This window comes from Schistocerca cancellata, chromosome 2 (assembly GCF_023864275.1).
Source record: "Schistocerca cancellata isolate TAMUIC-IGC-003103 chromosome 2, iqSchCanc2.1, whole genome shotgun sequence".
NCBI classification, from domain to species: domain Eukaryota; kingdom Metazoa; phylum Arthropoda; class Insecta; order Orthoptera; family Acrididae; genus Schistocerca; species Schistocerca cancellata.
The window spans coordinates 287,947,998-287,962,563 of NC_064627.1; positions in this window are offsets into that span (position 1 = coordinate 287,947,998).

Consider the following 14,566-nt stretch of genomic DNA (forward strand, 5'->3'; position numbering starts at 1 on the left):
TTGTGAGACAATCGATGAGACTTAATTAACACCTTCTGACCAACTGACAAGATTTTTAAACGACCAGGACGCTTAGCTGATTTCTCTCTTCTAGCAGCCGCAGACGCAATATTTTGCAGAGCCAGGTTGACAACTTCAGAATGCCGCAGTTTCCGTGTAGGCGGAAAAGGAGCGATTTCAGAAATCCGATTTGTCGGTGATTTGTTTTTTAATAACAGTAAAGGCGGTAAAGAAGTTGAGTCGTTAGGAAGTTCATTCAGAATGTTTTGAAAAATAGGAAGATACTGATCCCACGTTCTGTGATTCTGATGACAATAAAGACGACACAATTTATTGATTTCCTTCATCCATCTCTCTGAAGCGTTAGATTGAGGGTGAAAAAGTGAAATGAAAATTGGTTTAATTTTACGACGCTGTAGAGTACGAAGCCAAATTTTAGAACGAAACTGTGATCCATTATCTGATATAACCTTATCAACATGACCCACTTCTTTAAGAAAATGTTTGATGAAAGCGTTAGATACTGAACGAGCTGTTGCTTTGCGTAACGGTGTAAAACACACATATTTTGATGTCAACTCCACTGCTACGAAAATGTACGCAAAACCATTAGTAGATCGAACCACTGGACCGAACAAATCAACTGCAGCCATGTCCTTTAATTTTGCTGGAATGATAGGAAACAACGGTGCTCTGTGAGATACTGTTGGTGGTTTAGCCTTTTGACATAATTTGCATTTGGCAAGAACAAATCGAATACGTCTTTCCATATTATTGAAGTAGCAATTTTCTCGTAATTTATGAAAGCATTTTCTGGGACCAAAGTGCGCATAACTGAAATGCGTATACCAAATCAGCTTATTAACCCACTCATCAGGAATACAAACTAACCAAACAGAGTTGTCGACCGATTTTCGTTTAAAAAGAATATCATTGCGAACTAAATAATGCTGTCTAATCGCTACGCTTTCCTTTCTCTTCCACTTCTCCTTAATGTCCTTCCAGATTGGATCTTTATTTTGCTCCTTAGCGATGTCCTGGAGCGAAGACGAAATAAAGTTCTCAAACGCAACACCTTGAATATACATCAAACAATAATTGTTTTCCTTGCAGTCCTCTTCAGCACTTTGTTTCAAACCCATAGGTGCACGTGATAAAGCATCAGCAACAATATTTGAAGAACCCTGTATGTAAACAATACTAAAATCAAATTCCTGTAGGTACAACGCCCATCGTGACAATCTGCCGTGAGTTAATTTTGTTGACATAAGAAATTCCAGAGCTCGATGATCGGTGTAAACCTTAGTATGTCTGCCAAACAAAAATGTGCGAAATTTTGTAAAAGCCCAAACAACAGCCAAAGCTTCAAGTTCCGTAATCGAATAATTCTTTTCTGATTTCGAGAGAACACGACTTCCAAATGCAATCGTCTTTTGTACTACAACGCCGTTTTCTTCTATCTCTTGAAATAAATGTGCACCTAGCCCTTTGTATGATGAGTCCGTCGCCAAACAAAAATCTTTAGATAAATCCGGGTGTGAAAGAAGTGGAGCAGCAACTAAGGCATCACGAAGTTGTTCAAATTCTGACTGAGCTTCTTCATCCCAACACCAATTAGATTTCTTTCCGGATAGTTCACATAAACGAGGTGTGGCCAAATTGTCCAATCTAACAAAACGTCTAAGAAAATTACAGACACCAAGGAAACTACGAACGTCACGTTTTGTGGTAGGAACAGCATAATTACGAATAGCGTCTAATTTTTCTGGATCAGGAAGAATACCTTCTGTAGAAATAATGTGACCGAGAAATTTCACCTGAGAACGACCAAATTCAGATTTTTCCAAGTTTACTGTAATGCCAACTCTTGCAAAGATACGTAACAATGAATCCAAAATCTTGTTGTGCTCACTCCAAGAACGTTTAGCAATAAGAATGTCGTCAACATACGAAGTAATATTGTCACGAAGATAAACAGGTAAAATTTCATTTAAGCTACGAATGAATGCTGCTGAGGATACAGTAAGTCCAAACGGTAATTTCCGAAACTGGTAACAGTTACCAAAGGCTAAAAAGGTAGTATATTTTCTACAATCAGGGTGGAGTTCTATTTGCCAAAAACTTGCGCGCATATCAATCGTGGATAAAACTTTAATTCCATGAAAATGTTGAAGAAGTTCATCTAAATTTTGTGGACGGTCAGTTTCAGGAATGATGATATTATTTATCTGTCTGGAATCCAGAACCAAACGAATTGACCCATCCTTTTTAAGAACAACGTGTAATGGGCTGGTATAAGGACTGACTGCAGGCTCAATAATGCCCTGATCTAACATGTACTGAAGTTCATTCTTAACCTTGTCTCTGTAAGCCAAAGGAATAGCGTACGTTTTCCCGCGAAATGGTGTGTGTTCTTTTACTTTAAATAAATATTGTAAGCCTTGTATAGTTCCCGTGTGATGACTAAACACTGTAGCATGTGAAGTCAAAATTTGGTGCAGCTCTTCCCTTGCAACGTCATCTGGCACTTCAGCTTTCTTAACCTTTTCATTAATTAATTCTTCGCTATTAATTATATCATCCATCGCGTCTCTGTATCTATTGTCATTGTCATGAATAAACACATTGTCGTCATAATGCTCAACGAAAACATCAGAAGTAAGAAACCTTAAACATTTTGTATCTGACTCAGATCTTGTTAAACACTCGAAAAATTTCAAACATTTCGGCATTCCGGCAACAGTCAAATTCACACTTCCTTCTTTAAAGTTCAAAATTGCCTTATGTGCGTTAAGAAACTCCATACCTAATATAATTTGTGTACTGAGTAATGGAACAATAATAAAATTAGCAGAAAATTCATATCCTTGACAATTGAAATTTAGGTTGGTCTGTTGTTTAACTTCTACACCCTTTCCAGAAATCGCTCCCCGAATTGTAGTTTTAGAAATAGGTAACACAGGACAGGCAATAGTCCTTTCACATATACGAAAAACTGATTCACTAATGACGTTCAATGGACTCCCAGAATCTAAAACTGCAGTGAACTTATTCTTACCCACACATACTTCAATAACAGGATGTAAAAATGCGTCTACATTATTTTCCTTTTCGTCTAACAAAATGTCTCTCATGTCTTCCAGGCGTACGTAGTGTAAAGCCGTAGTGTCATTACTTTCTGAACCGTCTATATTGCTGCCAGAAGCCGAAGCTGCAAGTCATTGTCGATTGTTTGCGTCACGTCTTTGATTATTCGCGTCATTTCGCGGATCCATTTCTACGATTTGCACTTGTCTCTCTGAAGTTCTGTCACGTGGAGGATGCCAATTAGGTCCCTCCTGTCTGTTAGATACAAATTCTTGGTTGTGTCTGTTATTAAAATTTCTGTTTTCCTGTCTGTCTGCATAGCTACTTCGTGCGTAATTTCGACTGTCACTTCTGAAATTATTGTTGTATCTACTACCCTGATTATTTCTGTAGAAAAAATTTCTATTACTGTTTGAATAATTTCTGTCTTGATAATACCGATTACTGTTTCCGTATGATTGATCATTCCGGTACGAATTACCGTTATTATAATTGTCTGTGTAATTTCTGTTAGAACGTCTGTTATTGTCATAGGGCTGGTATCTATTGTCCTGTCTGTTACGTCTGTCATTCTCAAAGTTACCGCTATAACGTCCGTTCCGATCACTATCCCTTTTCTCTGAAAATCTATTGTAATTACTGTTACCGAAAAAGTTACAAGAAGTCCCGTCGTCATTGTCATACTCAAGTTCTTGCAACAAAGTCTTAAAAGTCTCAATGTCGTCTTTACATCTTCCGGCTAAAGCAATTTGTCTTATGGATTGTGGTAGCTTAGTTAAACAAATGCGAATTAATTCAGTCGGGCTGTAAGGGTTGGAAAGGAACTGATTCTTTCGAATCATGTCTTCAAAATATTCCGCTGGCGTGCGGAACTCAGACTGTTTGAAATTACGCTGCATAATAAGACTGTGTTTGACTCTGTCTTGCGTGTTCTCGGACCAATATGCCGATAGAAATGCATGATAAAAATCATTCAGATTATTACAATCTCTAATGAGTGCACGCATCCGCGTCGCCGGTTCGTTTTCTAAATACCCACACATAAATTCCAGTTTGTGACTTAGTGGCCAATTTGGAGGAAGTGCGTACATAAATTGATCTAGCCATGAACATGGATGTATGTCATTCTTAGAATTGCGGAAGATCTTAAATTTCCGAACAGTCAAAAAGTGTTTATAGTCAAAGTTTTCGCCTCGTGGCGACAAAGACCTACCGCGTTTGTCCCAGTCCCAATGGCGATTATTGTCAAGTTCGCGCGCCTGGCGCTCTCTTGTTGCATCCCGTAAATGAAACAAATTGTTTTCTTCAAACCCCTCTGGTATCTGTGATTCTAAATTTCTTCTGCTATCTTTTCCTACGATTTCGCCTTCAATTTGTTTGACTTGCTTTCGTAATGCCTCCACTTCCCTTTTAACGCGTTCATTAAATTTTCCCTGATTTTCAACATGTTTATTTATGCTCTGGTACTCTTCTGTTTCTGAAAATGGCAATGGAGCTGTGTCATCTGAATCTCTGTCCCCATTCAAACTAAGATTTGTCAATTTATCTGAAATCTCCTCCACTCTTTCCGATAAGTCACCTATTTGTTCTTTCTGTTTATTTACGTCTTCCGTAAGTGTCGCGACTCGGGTTTCAGTATTAACACATTTAGTAGTTAACTGTTCATACTGTTGTGTTAGGTTATTTAATCTGTCATCTGGTACGGATTCCTCGATTCTCTCAAATATTTCTTTCTTATCTTTTGCACGTTGTAAATTTAACTCTGAAAATTTCTGTACTATCACGCGATCTCTTTCCTCCTGTTCTCTATCCTGTTCCCTTTGTCTAATCTCTACTGCAACCAATCTATTATTGTGAGCATTCAAAATCGGTTGTACCTCTTCTCGAATTTCTTTCTTTAATTCATCTTTCATATTTTTGAAACATGTCCCTATTCGTGAGTCTAGCCGTGTTTCCATTGTTCCCATATCAGTTTCTAATCGTGTTGCCAAAGTTCCCATCTCTGTTTTTAATTCGGATCCTAACTGCGATCCAAGTGAGTCTAACCGTGTTTCCATTGTTTCCCTATCTGTTTTTAATTCAGATCGCAAAGTTCCCATCTGTGATTTCATTGTTCCCATTTGTGATCCCAGTGAGTCTAACCGAGCTGCCATTGTTCCCATTTGTGATCCCAAATTTAATATAGCACTCATCAACTGCTCCATGTTAAGTTGTTCGAAATTCTTTTCGCCCCTAACATTTCCCAAAAAACTAACTTCCTTCTGCATAGCTGTAAGGCTATCTCTGTTCGATACTACTTCAGAATCCTCTATCGTTAATCTCGTATTCTGTGAATTTTCTGATTGAGAAAAATTTTGAAATGGTTCCGGACTATTTTCCCTACTTATTAAATTGTTTTCCACTACATTATCCATCATACTGTTGTCCTGTGTTGGCGAGTTCGCCATGTCAACAATTTCGTTATTCTCACTATTCATCATTTTTGCCTTTTTCATTGATCGCGTAATCATTTACAAAACATACAAAACTCGTCACTATGTGAAAATTACACACAATGACACTTTATCACCAACAATATCAATCACACGAAATGCTTCCTTCAAACACGATTAACGAACAATAGAAGAATGACAATCACCAAATCTACACATGCAATACAAACTACAATTACTAAACTACAAATTACTACAATACTACGGTCTACAATTTTTACAATCAGAAGATTCCAAGGGACGATCCGAAGCAGCGGTCGCCTCGTGCATGGGGGCTTAATAAAATGAATAAATGAAATGCAAAACTTTTTTAGTAGCTGTATGTCCGATTACGCAAGTCTCGTAAACGGCTGGCCCTGACAATTATTATTACGCTATCTGACTGCATAGAATGACAACAAAGAATGTAAGAAAATTTTCTGTTAACACAATTAATTAATTAAGTCCCCAGCAACTATAAAACCTACGAAGCCAACATAGCACAAGTGTAGCTGTTCTGTATGTGGTAGTGTGACTCAACGCACGTCTGGCACGGTTCTTCTTCAACAAAACAAGAATTTTTAAATACCAATTATACTGACGTGATAAAAGGAAATTAGAAATACTATAATTGCGTAAGGAAAGCAGAATTACACTCTAATACAAGAACACAAGCCAGATGCTTTGTTGACTGAACCTGTAATGGCACATTATTCAGGACACACAAATAATAAAGGAAATAAAGAACAGTAGTTAGTTACCTTAAATTATATTGACGAAAAGCACTCAGATCATTACAATATCTCCATTGGAACAACATCTGCTATCTCTCCCATCAATAACTGCATAAAACATGGAACAACACTCTGCACTACTACATCTCATCCCACTTCAGCTACAAGCTGTGTCCACCACAACTTCTCGGCAAGAACTCTCGGCAAGAACTGCCTGCCACTACCTCTCAACACGCACTGCCAGTGGAGGCGGCGGAACAATACTCTCTCTGGCGCGATTTTTTGGCGCTGTGGCTCAGTGTAGCCACCTTTCACCATGAGTATAAAATCAGAGAGATTAGAGCCCACACAGAGGCATACCGACAAGCCTTCTTTCCACGAACAATACGAGACTGGAATAGAAGGGAGAACCGATAGAGGTACTGAAGGTACCCTCCGCCACACACCGTCAGGTGGCTTGCGGAGTATGGATGTAGATGTAGATGTAGCCATCTGCCACTAGACGGTTCAGAATTGCAGCGTGTAACATGTCGATGTGTAACATAACTATTTCAGTGCGTGAGAAACAGTTTGCTGTAATCGAGTTTCGAATTCCACGCATGGAGCACCCTCTCCTTCAGCATGACATTTGCAGAAATTCGACATCGGGTTCACTGTCATCGATCACCCTCCATGCAGTCCCGATTTGACATCAGCGGATTTCCGTCTACTTCCACAGCATAAAGAACACATTTGTGGACTTCATTTTGATTGTGATATATCGTGGTGTGCAGAGGTGAGATTGTGCCTCCGTCAACGAAGATCAACACTGTACAGAGACGGTTCAAAAGGCTCTAAGCACTGTGGGACTTAATATCTGAGTCAGTCCCCTAACACTTAGAACTACTTAAACCTAAGTAACCTAAGGACATCACACACATCCATGCCCGAGGCAGGATTCGAACCTGCGTGGTTCCGGACTGAAGCGCCTAGAACCGCTCGGCCACCGTGGCCGGCCGTAAAAATGAAATATCCTATGTGAAGAGGCATTCCTGGGCAAAAGAAGTCGGCTAGTATCAAACACCGGCCTTAATCTTAGGAAGAATTCTCCGAGAATGTACGTTTGAATCGCAGCATTATATTATATCGTAATTGAAGGTAATTTGATGACAGCGTTCTATGATAGTAACTCATGCACTGTGGGAAAAACCGGAAAAGAACAGAGCCGAATCGTTAGAGATCTGATGCTACAGAAAGGTGTTTTATATAAGGTGGACTGATAAGAAATGAAGAGGTTGGTTTAAAGCAGAATAGGTGAGCTGAAGAACATATGGATATGAAGAGCGGACAGGATGATAGGAGATGTCGTCAAGGAATAGCCTCCATGGTACTTCATCTGTATCTACATACATGTCCGCCCCTGGTAGCTGAGTGGTCAGCGCGAAGGAATGTAATACATAACGGCCCGGGTTCGATTCTCGGCTGGGTCGGAGATTTTCTCCGCTCAGAGACTCGGCGTTGTGTTGTCCTTATCATCATCATTTCATCCCCATCTACACGCAAGTATCCGAAGTGCCGTCAACTCGAAAGACTTGCACCAGGCGAACGGTGTACCCGGCGGGGAGACCTAGCCACACGGCATTTCCATTTCCATCTACATACATAAACTGGAAGCCATCGTAAGGCACTTGGTGGAGAGCACGTTCTAGTACTACTAGTAATTCCCTTTTCTCTTCCAGTCGCAAATGGGGAAGAGGGAAAAACGACAGTCTATACAGTTTCGTACGAGCCCTGATTTGTCTTCTGTTGCAGTATTGCCTTCACGGCCTTTGGGCGAAATATAAGTTGGCTGCAGTAGAATTCTTCTGCAGTCAGCCGCAAATGTCGGTCTTCTAAATTTTTACGATAGCGTTTCACGTCAAGACCGTCGTTATCCCTCCAAGGATTCCTGTTTTTTTTTTGGTTTGTTTGGTTTGTGGGGCGCTCAACTGCGTGGTTATCAGCGCCTGTACAATTACCCAATCTTTGCTCAGTCCAATTTCGCCACTTTCCTGGATGATGATGAAATGATGAGGACAACACAAACACCCAGTCATCTCGAGGCAGGTGAACATCCCCGACCCCGCCGGGAATCGAACCCGGGACCCCGTGCTCGGGAAGCGAGAACGCTACCGCGAGACCACGAGCGGCGGACAAGGATTCCTGTTTGAGATCACAGTGTACGTTTCGTAATACTCGCATGTTAACCGAAGCTACCTGTAGCAAGTCTAGCAGCATGCCTCTGAATTATTTCTATGTCTTCATTTAATCCAACCTGGAGTGTGCCCAAACACGCTATCAGTATTAAAGAGTGCATCACACTAGTATTTTATTCATACTCTCCTTTACAGATGAACCACATTTCTTGAGAATTCTCCCAGTAAACCGATACCGACCATACATCTTCCTTACTACCGTCCTTACATGCTCGTTCCCTTTCATAACGATTTGCAATGTTACGCTTCCAAATTTAGTAGACGTGAATTTGTGAAGCAGCACGTAACTAACACTATTCGAAAATTATTGGCTTTTTTTTCTTTTTCTACTCATCTGCATTAACTTACATTCAGAGCATGCTGCCATTTATCTCACCAACTAGAAATTATGCCTCACTCGTCCGGTATCCTGCAGCCACTCCTCTCTCGTATACCACGGCTTCATAAGCGAACCGTCACGGATTGCTCCTCACCCTATTTGTCATATCGTTTGTGCACTGTGATCATAATTAACTTGCAGCTGCCCATGGAGGTCTGATGTGGGCTGCAGTTATAGTAAGGCAGCGAAACTTTGTAGGTATGATAACGGGTTAACGAGGATCCGATTTAAGCTGGAGAAAAAATTAGTTTCACTTTGGCCACCAGGTGTAAATCTGGCGCCATCTCATCGACGTCTCTGGTGCTCGTATTGAACACCTTGTGTAAGCGACGGTTACGGGGAGGTTTACTATCTTTGGCATAAAAAAGCATGTTCTTTGAGAATATTATTTCTCGGGATGTATTATAGCTATCAATGTCAAATTTTGTCAAAATGTTTATTGATATTTCCTCTACAAACTGGAATTTTTTCGACCGGAAATGTTCGAAAAGCAAAGGCGAAAATGCCGTCGGAACGAAACAAAATTTCGATGTAGACCTCCACGCGCGGTATGTCACAGGTCAGCTGTCTCGTCCGCGATCAATATTGAGTTGACGTTAGCGTAGTATGTAAGATTCTTTAGGAGTTTGTACCTCGCTTAAGTTATTTGAACCATAAGAAACAAATTGACGGCCATTTGAAAAAAATAGGGATTTTTCATCGATTTTTCGAATTCGTCGCCCAAGTAAAAATATTTATAGTTGATGGACCGGAATAAAAGTAGTGCAACTCTAGACAATTTAGTTAGCTAATTCGGAAACAAAGACTCATGCCAATCGGTTCAGTAGATTTGAAGTTACCATACCGCGCGACAAAAGTCATTTCGAGAATAACGCGTTTGAAGTTTTGACTACACTCCTGGAAATTGAAATAAGAACACCGTGAATTCATTGTCCCAGGAAGGGGAAACTTTATTGACACATTCCTGGGGTCAGATACATCACATGATCACACTGACAGAACCACAGGCACATAGACACAGGCAACAGAGCATGCACAATGTCGGCACTAGTACAGTGTATATCCACCTTTCGCAGCAATGCAGGCTGCTATTCTCCCATGGAGACGATCGTAGAGATGCTGGATGTAGTCCTGTGGAACGGCTTGCCATGCCATTTCCACCTGGCGCCTCAGTTGGACCAGCGTTCGTGCTGGACGTGCAGACCGCGTGAGACGACGCTTCATCCAGTCCCAAACATGCTCAATGGGGGACAGATCCGGAGATCTTGCTGGCCAGGGTAGTTGACTTACACCTTCTAGAGCACGTTGGGTGGCACGGGATACATGCGGACGTGCATTGTCCTGTTGGAACAGCAAGTTCCCTTGCCGGTCTAGGAATGGTAGAACGATGGGTTCGATGACGGTTTGGATGTACCGTGCACTATTCAGTGTCTCCTCGACGATCACCAGTGGTGTACGGCCAGTGTAGGAGATCGCTCCCCACACCATGATGCCGGGTGTTGGCCCTGTGTGCCTCGGTCGTATGCAGTCCTGATTGTGGCGCTCACCTGCACGGCGCCAAACACGCATACGACCATCATTGGCACCAAGGCAGAAGCGACTCTCATCGCTGAAGACGACACGTCTCCATTCGTCCCTCCATTCACGCCTGTCGCGACACCACTGGAGGCGTGCTGCACGATGTTGGGGCGTGAGCGGAAGACGGCCTAACGGTGTGCGGGACCGTAGCCCAGCTTCATGGAGACGGTTGCGAATGGTCCTCGCCGATACCCCAGGAGCAACAGTGTCCCTAATTTGCTGGGAAGTGCGGTGCGGTCCCCTACGGCACTGCGTAGGATCCTACGGTCTTGGCGTGCATCCGTGCGTCGCTGCGGTCCGGTCCCAGGTCGACGGGCACGTGCACCTTCCGCCGACCACTGGCGACAACATCGATGTACTGTGGAGACCTCACGCCCCACGTGTTGAGCAATTCGGCGGTACGTCCACCCGGCCTCCCGCATGCCCACTATACACCCTCGCTCAAAGTCCGTCAACTGCACATACGGTTCACGTCCACGCTGTCGCGGCATGCTACCAGTGTTAAAGACTGCGATGGAGCTCCGTATGCCACGGCAAACTGGCTGACACTGACGGCGGCGGTGCACAAATGCTGCGCAGCTAGCGCCATTCGACGGCCAACACCGCGGTTCCTGGTGTGTCCGCTGTGCCGTGCGTGTGATCATTGCTTGTACAGCCCTCTCGCAGTGTCCGGAGCAAGTATGGTGGGTCTGACACACCGGTGTCAATGTGTTCTTTTTTCCATTTCCAGGAGTGTATATGTAAATGCAATACTATGTAACGTACGTTCAATATGCTATTACGGGTCCATAAATTAATCTTTCCTCTTCCTCATAGACTGCGTTCTACTCGATCTGGACCATCCTGCGCTGCTCCAGAGCCGCTCGTACGGCCGGTGACAAGCGGTTTTCGGCCGCTTGAATCCGGTGGTCGTCCGAATGCTTGGCGGACTGCATCGAATAGAGTCCCAGGGTGACGTCCACCCCACCGTTGTCATGGTCTTCAGAATTGCTAAATGCTCTTCGTTGAAGCTGCTCACTGCCAGGAAAGTCGCATTCTCCACAGTCTTCGCACCAGAATGCAAATGCTTAGGGGCTAACTTCAAAACACACGCGTTCAAACTTTCATTTGAATTTTGTGTTTTTCCTCCAAAGCACCGGTATAATAACTCGTCCTCCGAAAGAAAAAAGTGCGTGAAAAAGGCCGATTTCAGGCAGGTGAATTTTTTTGTTCCACCGCGAATAACAAACATTTCCGTTCTGTATTCGGAAAAACCGTTTCAGGGGTGGATTCTAAACACTATTATGGATCCAAAAATGCTATTTAAAAAAATCGATTTTTTTGAATCAGAAGATAGTAAACCTCCCCTTAATAATAGATTCAACATCAAGCCTTTATCACTTGCCTTACCTTTTCTTTCGATGTCTCATTTCTCATCCGTTAATATGGAAATATTTCCGTAAGCCTTTCTTGCATTCCCAGCGTCAGATTTGCACCTCGTGGCCAAAATTGGGACAAATTTTTTCCAGCGTACATCGGCTCCGCAGTAATGCACTTATCTACCATACGATAATTTGCAGCAGGATTACTATAGGAGACCTGTTTGGTAAGTAAGGAACGATCGGTCGGGAAATGGAAACCACAGTGAAAATCCGATGTAGTTTTGCACAGGTGTGTTGGGCACTGTCTCTAGTATGCTCGTCGATCGCGTTACGTAGTTCTTTTTAGTTCTGAGCACAGGAGGAGCACATACAGATGCTTAGAACAACATTGTCTCCCGCCAAGTACGAGGGCCTGGTGAGAAATTTCGCCTAAAGCTACGCAGCCAACATTACATAACTGTCGTGCGTTTTCTTCGAGACAATTCTCAGCCGCATTCTGCAGGGGCAATGAAGATGCTCCTGCATCGTTTTCAATTGGAAATGTTTGATTACCCACAATACAGCCCGTAATTTTCTCCCTCTGAGTTTCATCTCTGCTCACATGAACCGCTGGCTATGAAGACAACATTTTGGCACAGACAACGAGCTGTAGGCCAGCGTAGAGAACTGGCGGAAAGCAATGGCGACTGCCTTCTATAACGAGGGTATTGGAAAGTTGGTATAGCACTACGACAAGCGTCTAAGTCGGATCGGCGACTATGGAGATAAGTAGCTGGAAGTTGTAGCTAGCTGTTGCATATAAAAGTTTTGATTTTCACTCTGGTTTCCATATCGCGACCTATTGTTCCTTACTTTCCGAATAGCTCTCTTAGTTACAGATTGCACCCGTAGGTTGTGCTGTCTGCTAGTCTCATTGTTAACACTCGTCTCCGTATTGTCACATCGAATTAGTTCGCACCTGCAGACAGGCAACCCAACAATTAGCTTCGCTAAGCGGGTTGCCTTCGCACGTTCCCAGACACAGCGTGTCAACGACTTGCACACCAACTGACGCTTTCCACATCACAAACGGGGCCTATGTGGAGCACCTGTAGTGTGAGTTACAAACTTGTGTCCACTGATGTGTGTCTGTTTCCAGTGTGTCTTGTAGGTTTTGCGAAGTCGTCTTCTGAACACTGGACATACTTCTGAATAATCCTGTATGTCCTAACCTTCAACCACCCCAAACTTCTTGAAAAACGAAACGGCAGAGAATACATTTTTCATATTGTTTCTTCTGTCTAACAAGTAAATCTACCCAAGGGATACTCACAGATTTAGATCGACTTTGAATATGATTTAGTGTAGAGAAACAAAAATTATACAATTTTTTTATGGGTGCCCATATGGCCATTAAGGGGGTGAAACACCCCTATGAAAAAAAAATTGAGTTTAACATTCCTGGATGAATAGCAATTAACGGTAACAAACATGAAAAAAACTTCAAATAGAAACTGTATGGTTTTTAATGTACGTTAAAATTGTTCATTTAGACTTATCGAAAAAGTAGTTTTTTTTTAGAAATTTCCTCTCTCCCGATACCTCCTTTTTCATGTCAACATTTGACTAATAGCAAAACGTACAGATTGGTGAATACCAAATTTAGTCGTACAAGATGAAGCGGTATTCGGAAGATACATTTGTCAGAAACAAGATAGTAATTCACCACATCAAATTTCAATCAGCATTTTTTTGCCCCGAGAAATTCTGCTTCTTTCTCATTATTATACAGATTTACAATAAAGTTACAATAATGTGCAGTGAATTTCAAATATAATGTAAGTTAATCTCAGAAGGTTTCAAGTTGAAAATAGAAAAAAATACACCAAATGAAAAGGAAATCACAAATACAAAAACATTTTTATATTCCACGAAATTAAAAGAAAAAAATATGTAGAACACACACTTAGAAATATTTATCTGGGGAAGACTTATTAAAGAATCCAAAATGACAATTGGCACTGAATTGGACATACATGAAGCGCCGTAGAAGCTGATATGGGCACGAGTATTCAAATACAGAGAGATGTAAACAGGCAGAATACAGCGCAACGGTATGCGGCGCCTATATAAGACAACAAGTGTCTGGTGTAGTTTTTACATCGGTTACTGCTGCTACAAATGCAGGTTATCAAGACTTAAAACAGTTTGCACGTGGTGTTATAATCGGTGCAAGAGCGATGGGACACAGCATCTCCGAGGTAACGATGAAATGGGGATCTTCCCGTACGAACATTCCATGAGTGTACAGTGAATATCAAAAATCCCGTAAAACATAAAATCTCCGACATCGCTGGGGTCGGAAAAACATCATGTAAGAACGAGACCAACGACGACTGAAGAAAATCATTCAAAGTGACAGACGTGCAACCCATCCGCAAATTGCTGCCGATTTCTGTGTTGGACTGTCAACAAGTGTCAGTGTGGGAACCATTCGATGAAACATCACAGATACGCGCTTTCGGAGTCGAAGAATCACTCGTGTGCCCTTGATGTCTGCACGACACAAAGCCTCGCGCCTCGTCTGGGCCTGTCAACACCGACATTGGACTGTTGATGACTGGAAACATGTTGCCTGGTCGGATAAGTCTCGTTTCAAATATTATCGAGTGGATGGACGTGTACGAGTTTGGAGACAACCTCATGAATCCATGGACCCTGCATGTTAGCAGGGGACTGTTCA